Source organism: Halyomorpha halys, unplaced genomic scaffold (genome assembly GCF_000696795.3).
Source record: "Halyomorpha halys isolate HHAL.00 unplaced genomic scaffold, Hhal_1.1 Scaffold408.1, whole genome shotgun sequence".
NCBI classification, from domain to species: domain Eukaryota; kingdom Metazoa; phylum Arthropoda; class Insecta; order Hemiptera; family Pentatomidae; genus Halyomorpha; species Halyomorpha halys.
The window spans coordinates 229121-238286 of record NW_027113749.1 but is presented as its reverse complement, the minus strand read 5'-3'; the positions used below and the strand labels follow the sequence as shown (position 1 = coordinate 238286).

Sequence of the window (9166 nt, the reverse complement as noted above, 5' to 3'; positions counted from 1 at the left end):
TGCGAGATTGAGTGTCAACCTTATTATTTGTTTAAAAATAATCTAAACACAACTGAAAAACTAAAATATTATAATATAAACATTCATACATTAATATAAGCAAGATATATAAAGTTTATAATATAACATATTACAAAATATAATGATAAATAGGATAAGTAGTTTTAGCCATGGTACTGTGAAATGCGTGACTGTGAGAAACACGTGAAGACTCGTACTTCGTACCTGAATCCTATTGAGATCATCTGTAATTCGGCTGTTCCAACATTTTTTGGAAAATTTTGATATTTAAAGTAACAACATATTTAGATATTAAGTAGTTCGCAATGTTGTATCATTATAATGTGATGTAAACTTTTAGAATTTGTGCCAAGATGGAAATAATTACAAATCTTTGTACTTTTCTGTTTTGGATCAAATTTACACATCAGGTTGGTAGTAATCTCAAATTACAATATTTATGCTATAAATTTTATTTTAAATAAATTTTTTTTTTAATTAGAGGTAATTCCAAAAATATACTTTAATAGACTTTAACAAATAGATTTTAATAAATAATCTATACAAAATTTACGCAGTTTAGATCTTTAATCTAGAATCATCTCTCCAAAGGTATAATCTCGAGGGAAGAGATCGCGGGAAGGGAAATACCAGCACTGACATAATATGTGAAGAAGTATTGTTTGCGAGATGACTATAAGATGACAAGAAGTTATATTGCGCCCGTAACGAGGTTTATAACAAGTTGCCATCAACGGTAATTCATTGTGACGCAACTGTCTCTCGTTGAGTCTCAAGGTAGGTTAATCTATACCGATTAAATTAAATACCTACTTATTACAACTCAATAAAATGAAAAGAGGAATCAAATATGGATGAAGTGACTCAGCTGATATTATAATATTACTTCTCATGCGGAGAGTAACTTTTTAAACATTACACGACCGAAATAATTAATATATATTTTAAGGCTGCTGTAAAGGACATAAATATTTTAAAAATATATATTGATTGCCGACGTTTTACCTAGTATGGAAGTCTTCATTAGGGGTAAATGTAAAAGATAAAAAGAAGATAAAGGTATTGTAAGAATAAAAAAGTGTCTTATAAATAGAAGTTATACAACAGTGAGGATATAAATATACTTTAAATAAACCCTAAATTAATATAAAATCTAAATAAAATAGTGGAGTTAAAGATTAGTACTAAATTTCACTAACTGTCATACTTCCTGTTGTTTGTTAGGGCAATAGCGCTTGAAAACCACTTATTATAATATTAACGCCCATGCTTCATATTTTATTTTATTAGAAATAGTATTGTTTTTTTAAAATATTTAAGGTGCAATGTATAAAGGAGTATTTCAAAATATGCTCATACCATGTCCTTTCTTTTACTTGTTCAATTATGTATTTACAAATAAATACAGAATTAACCTAAAAACTAACAATTAATAAGTCAGTATAGTAAAGCTTTAAAACGATTTTAGTGAAATTTATTAAAAGCATTCAACAAAAATTAAAATCGTGGAATTTTGCTCCTAATGACTAAAACGTGCAATATTATGCAGAAAAACCTTTAAACTTGCAATTTTGTGGAGAAATCCTGAAACGCGCGATTTTATACTTCCATGTCAAAATAAAAACATCACCATTTCCGCAGTATATTGAATCACATCCTTCCAGAATACCCTTCTTTTATTAGACAACTAAGAATGGAAAAACGAAGAGCTCGAAAACAATGGCACCGAACACAACTCAATGCAGACAAATAGGAATATAATTATCTTAACAATAGGCTGGAAACGGAATTACGTTGGTTCAAAGCCAAACAATTTGATAATTATATTTCATCTTTAAATATTGAAGACAGGATTTTGTGGAGATCAACCAGAAAACTTCTCCGAGAAAAGCACACTTCCCATCCACTGAAAATTACTCCAACTGCCTATGATATCACAGATGAACAAAAAGCAGAACGATTTGGTGACTATATATCCTCTACCTTCAGACCTAACTTACACCTCTATAATCCGCAACATTAAGTATACCTTTCACCTCCAAAATCTTTCACCCCCAAAGAAGTACAAAAAGAAATCAGTAACCTACCAAAGCATAAGTCCCCAGGTTATGACTTAATTACGTCTGAAATCATGCAGCACTTTCCCCGAAAGGCCATCGTATTCCTCACTGCACTCTATAAATTAGTGTTACGTACAACCCACTTTCCGATCCAGTGGACATTTTCGATCATTATAATGATATTAAAGCCAAACAAGCCATCTCATTTACCATCCTCATATAGACCAATCAGTCTCCTTCCAATTTTTGCTAAACTTTTCGAAAAAATACTATGTAAGAGAATACTACCTTTCATAGAGACAACCCTACCTCATCATCAATTCGGCTTCCGTCATCGCCATTCTACAACCCATCAACTTCATCGAGTCATAGACTTCATAGCTTCTGCTTTCGAAAAGAAACTATATGTAACAGGTGCCTTTCTCGACGTACAACAAGCATTCGATAGAGTTTGGCATACAGGACTCCTTTATAAACTGAAAAGAGTTCTTCCCAGCACCTACTATCTAATCTTAAAGTCTTATTTAAAAGAGAGATACTTCCGGATTCGACCGGGCTCATCACTATCCTCATATTTTGCAGTAGAAGCTGGAGTTCCGCAGGGATCTATACTAGCACCATTATTATACACTTTGTATACCTCCGATTTACCCACAATGGAACACACTCTCACGGCCACATATGCCGACGACACAGCCATTTTAGCCAAGCATGGCGTCCCAGCACAAGCCTCAGAACGATTACAAATACACCTAGCTCACATCCATGAATGGTGTATCAAATGGAAACAGGGATAAACATTGAGAAATCAGTTCAAATAACTTTTACGCTCCATCATGGTCAATGTCCTCCTGTTTTTCTAAACGAAGGAAGTTTAACCCGGACAGACACAGTAAAATACCTTGGATTTACATTAGACAAACGACTTACATGGACTTCCCACATATAAATAACAAAACAAAAGCTAAATTTCCGACTTAAATTATTATTTCATCTTTTAAATAAACGATCAAAATTACCACTTTCAGAAAAACTAAAGATTTATACTTTCCTTCTCAGACCAATTTGGACTTACGGTGCACAAATTTACGGATATGCCAAAAAAAACCAACTTACTGAAACTGCAACAGTTTCAATCAAAATTACTAAGACTTATTAGTAGCGCTCCCTCCCCCCTACATCAGTAACAAGAACTTTCACAAAGACTTACGTACAAACAACTCCCTACGTACAAACAACCATTAAATCATTATATAAACGGTTTCACGACGCACTTCCAACACACACTAACCCTCTAATTCAAGGACTATCAACACTAGACTTACTAGATACGAGACGACGTTTACGAAGGGGCTGGAATAGGGACCTGTTAAATTGATTTTTAAATTTAAATTTTAATGGAGAGGCATGATTGGATGACCTTAACCTTCATGCCTTCATGACTTTTTTTTTATTTTATTTTTTATTATTATTTTTTTTCTCTCTACACATCTCATTCGCTGGTTGGAAAACTACTTTTACAGTTGTGAATAAACTAAATAAAAAAAAAATAGAAATGTGCACTACAAAGAGTTTAGGAGAAAAACTGAAATTGTAATGACCGCATTTAACTCGACGAACAACCGCACTTGTTCACCAGATGCCTTGAATTTCAAATTAAAAAAATCAAGAATAAAGCATAAGAAAGGCCTTGCTTCAGCTAACGCGGCAAAAAAAAAAAAAAAAAAACTTCCCTCTCAGAACATTACATTTCTGAAAAGCAGAGACGTAGCTACTTTGTAGCAGGTAATGGGGACTGAGTAATATTAGTTATTATTATCTACACTATAAAAGTGTAATAGCTACAAAATATGGTTCTTCTAACGATGTGGTTAGGTCCATTATAATGGGAAGGAGTATAATGGACGGAGTAAGCTGGCAGGAAAAGTGAAGCTAAAAAGGTTGGCTTATGATAGACCAGGGGTGTGAATAAGTAAAGTAATTATACGAGCTAATTACAGGTTGCCTAATGTTCTAGTTTAGATTACAATGGCAGGAATTCCTATCAACCTCAACGTAAACCTAAGCATCGTGGGCGTGGCCTTTTTGGCTACATTTTTGCTCTAAAGTAGAATAGGTTTGTTCTGCCCCTTCCTACTCCTCTAGTTCTAACGTACGATACCTCATAAACTATATTTCTGTTGTTCTAAGCTATAACTCACCCTATATTAATGGCTTGATTTGATAATAGACTGCTTAAGAGATATTATTAACACAGCTCCAACGGATCTTTGTCAGTTGAGGTAAGATCTAACAAATTAAATAATAAAAAAAAATCGAAATAAATTTCTTTAAAATATACTTTTTTAACTAATTCAAGAATTAAAATATCACTAACATAAAAACCGTTAATGGTGCTAGGAATAATATGCAGAGGTACCCAATTCGCAATCCAGGACTACGTAACAACCTCCTTATTTATTTCATGACTAATGCCAGGTATTTTAATTTTAATAGGGGAGGAACAAGTTGGCCTACGAAGCATCTGTCTTGTTTCCACAAAGCCCATTTATTTTCCTCCATGCTTTGGGGTCAAAGCAAGGATTTAATTCGACTTCTTTATGAAAGAGTATAAATACTCCAACATATAATAATAATATTAGTAATAGTTCTACTTGATCGTTTCGATTACATTTACAGGTAATTAGCGAACGGTTTTATATATACACACAAATTATATAAAGTGATTGGGAAGGCACTTTCTCACCCTTGAAGACTAACCTCGACATGGATAGCCTCCTTTGCAAACGGTAAGCCCTGCCTTCTTAGCCTGAGGCCACTGTCTTCCTCCGTCCTCTTCAGCAGATCGTGGCATGTTCTCTGCCAATCACTTCATTTTTCAAGGATCCTTTCTCCTCTACATAAAATTCAGATGGTGCTTGAATTAAAGCAGATGTTGAAGAAGCTAATGTGTTAACCTATGCAGAACTTGTAGAACGTTCTGTACCTGAAGTTTCATGTGTATTCTCCAATTCATTCCTGGTTATCTATTTACAATAATGTAAAGAAGATTATGATGCCCCAAAGAATGATTGACCTTTTTTATATGCTTATTTCCTATAAACTGATGAATTACCATAAATTTCAGTTTTCTATTAAGTTCGTTAATTTATAAAAATGGTTAAAATCCAATCAGAGACATATTAAATGTGAGTATATCGACATCATTATATCGACTCTACTTTTTAATAAATAGATAACCAGGAATTCTCCGGAATACACATGAAACTTCAGATACAGAACATTCTACGAGTTTTCCTGCCTAGGTTAACACTTTAGATTCTTCAACATCTGCTTTAATTCAAGATGTGTTTATCTGTTTCTATAATAAGACACAATTATCTATAAATAAATCTGATCACCAACATATACTCTTAATTTTAAGTTTACGACGATGGAAATCTCAATATTAATAATTTTTAAAGAATAAATTTTTTGCGTAATATATTTTTTTAATAACCATGTCTAAAAATTAAATCATTAGTCATGATTATTTTTGTGATTAATGATGTTATCGTAAATCAGATAATTACCAACCTTACTCCGATAAACTTTATATTGGACCAATAGTGCTTACTCAATTATCACTGTATAAATTCGTTGTTAGAATTACTGTTTCTATTAAATATTTCTCAGTTCTTCAGAGCCAATAAAAATAATAGTTGATAATTAGATTAACAACTCAATTTGAGCTGTGAGTTAACCAGAAGACAAATAATAATAATTATAGCTATGATGCTCCTGGATATTGCGGTATGTATTGAGGGCAAATAGGAATATACTTTCATTCATGATGAATTTCAGTACTTCATTTATTACTAGCTGTGCCCCCTGATTCATTCGTATTAAATTTTTATTACATTTCTATACAAATGAGAATCATATTTAAAAAAAAAATAGCTTTACAAAAAGCCTCGTTAATATGATGACTTTATACTAAATATTCGTACGAAGATACGAACCAGTATTTAAAGAGTGGATATGGCCGGTTTTACTAAAAAACAAAACAAAAACTATTCATGGAAATATTGAATAAAAAGGTTAATTCTCCATAAAACGAATAAATACCGAGAATACTGTCCCGTTCATTTTCCTTCCCTTTCTTACTTAATAACAGATCTTAAAAGAATTAAACAGGTCGTGAATAGTCAAACACTACGTTGTCGCTATTATTATAAAACAGCTCTTTTTTTAATTTAGCGGCAAACTTCCCATATTTAGTTTTCAAGTGATTTTTTTTTTTCAGAAAATCTATTTTTGTATCAGGAACAGAAATGTATTAAATCATTTGGAGTTGGATCGGTGGAGTCAATATTTATAAAAGAACGAATTATTAGCATGTCCTTGCTAATATTGGAGTCAGTATAAGACACTCAGGAAAAACTTCAATATTTATTAAGAAACGATTTATTAATTATGCATATAATTAAAGGAAATAATTACATTATATATATTTTTTAAATAATTTATTTATTGTTATTTACAACTGTATACACATATATACAACAAGTAAATTGGGTGTAGGTGACATAGTGACATGATACAAACATATGGATAATCTACCCACTGATAGAACTCCAATAATATTTCTAGAGGAGAAGATCTCGAGCCCATCTACTTTTCAGACTCCTAGGAGGATTATTAGGTAATGAAGGAGAAGCCAGGTTAGAAACAAGTGAATTTGGGTGGTTGAGAAGTTTATCAAGGAAGGAATGGTATCTGGTTCTGTCCAAATCGGCAACATATGGAACATTGAGGTCCTGATGGATGACTTGATTTATGACAAAGTAAGGAGCATTAAGGATTTTACGAAATAAAAATATTAAAATTAAATTATATCTTATATTGAAATCAAAATTAGATAATATTGAAACTAACTGCTTCTGGTTCTGTCAATTTTATTTATTTATTTTTATGAAAAAGATAGATTACCGTTAGTTTCAGATACTCAAGTAGAACCAACAATATTTTTTCAGTTGTTAAACGATCAAAGTATATAATTAATTTTTTTCCCCAAAGTTCCTTCATTGTTTTTTTTTCTTTTCAGCTCTTTTGCTAAGAATTGGTTCCCATACTGAATATATCTCTTGCACAACTTATATTTATAAAATATTCAACTTAAAATCCGTGCCAATAACCGACAAATAGCAAAACCAACATCATAGACTTAAGTTTCTACTGAAGAAAATAAATAATTATTGGCAAGATACCAGCGGAACACCTGTACCTGTTACGGTTACATTGAATTTCTATTACTGATTACATCGAAAGTAAAGCAAAATTAATTGTTATAATAAGAACAAGAAATCAATTGAAAACCTGACCAATGTTAAAGGCTTTGGAAATATTACCAGGAGTTTAAAACTAAAACAATTATTTTTATGTGCAATTGAATGTTAAAAGAATAATAAATGTGTATCGGAAGTATCTTCTATCAGTCATGAAATATAATTAATTAATAACAAACATATATATATATATATTTTTTTTTTTTTTAAATTGATATTCATTACCATTATAAGCACAAATTTTAGTCACACATTTATAACTGAATACTTGTACCTTATAGTAATACTCCCTTCAAAATAATCCCGAGACTTTTCTACAATGTGCCGCACCCGTTACTTCACTCAATTATCTCCAGTGCTAGTAATTACTAATAGAAAGTATTGAGATTTTATCGTCTTCTGGCTTCACGTTTTCCGTACCTACGTCTTTTGAAACACGAAGACTGCGTAAGAAGCTTGGCATCAAGGGGGACTCTTATTTTTTGAGCAAATAATTAGTCCAACAATAGTTGCTTTGTGATCTGATCGTCCGAGAGAACATTATTTCCAGTGTATCGATGAAGATGTAATCGACGAAAGATGCCGTAAGGTACAGGCCACTAAAGATATGATTGGCTGAATCGAATCAGAAAGAAGATATCCTTATAAGGATGGGCATCATTCCTTCTTGGAGTATCAGAGCCTTTCTTCTGATTCAGAAGAATACCGTGAGTAACATTAGATAGAGATGAACAAAGCCATTTATTATAGTCTTTTTAAAATGGCTCGAGAATTTAATCATAATTACGTAATGGGACTATATATGCTAATCTGATAGGCATTTGAGTAACGATCGGAAATGTTAAGTAATATTGATTTAGCAACAGATGTATATTTCTTCAAATATGATATGTAGCATCGTGAATGCAAGTCCATTTCAATTTTCGTAGACTTTCGTGAGTTCGTGAGTAATTTAAAAATAATTTATATATGTATATGAAATCTGCTGTGCCCAAGTAATTTCAGTGCTACCAGTCGAAAAGAGACCAACGCATTCCGAGTGTAACAAACCACATTCGTATGACTTACAAACCATTCACGAAACACTACATGGACATTTCTATAAATTTATAAGACAGATGGCAACAAATGACATCACTGACGTTACTCAGAGACATACTATATTCAATTAATTTACTTTAACGTCATGCAAGTTATCTTAGTGAAGATGCAGAGTTCTTTCTCCCTCATGCAATACATGTCATACCTGAATAGTACACCTCATTTGCTGATTGCAATAAAAAAGTTTTCACACAAAAATAATTCTTGTGCCTCTATTCAGTCCTAACATAATTAGCTAAAGAAACGTTCTCTATTAAGATGGAAAAGGAAAAAGCCAAGAAACATGTTGCTGAATGTTCGAACGCGTCTAATCGTCCCCTCTCAATGATCATTCAATTTAAAAATCGATGTATGTACTGTAACGAAAACTCAACCAAAACACTTCATGGATTAAAATGCACAAAAAAATTGAAATTAACAATAAAATCTTAACTTTTGAATTCTACAGCATAATTACAACCACGTTTAAATGTTATATTTTTGTAAAACGTTTATGAAGAATCTAAACAAATTAAATATTAGATTTATTTTTTATTAATATACTTGTTTGAGAGTGGTTTAGTTTCTTTTTAAAACAATTTTGATCCTTTTTCTCTCAACTTTATTCTTTTTTAAACATCCGGCATTTAAGAATTTTAAAGAAAAAAATGAAAACAA

At 31.7% G+C, this 9166-nt stretch overlaps 1 long non-coding RNA gene across 1 annotated transcript; it reads left to right on the top strand.

Annotated features, from left to right (window-relative positions):
• The first annotated feature begins 327 nt into the window (after positions 1–327).
• LOC106682345 (uncharacterized) lies at positions 328–6459 on the top strand. The gene is made up of 3 exons (XR_001343403.2): positions 328–431; positions 613–798; positions 6367–6459. It is a non-coding gene; the product is annotated as an uncharacterized lncRNA (long non-coding RNA).
• Positions 6460–9166: the final 2707 nt, after the last annotated feature.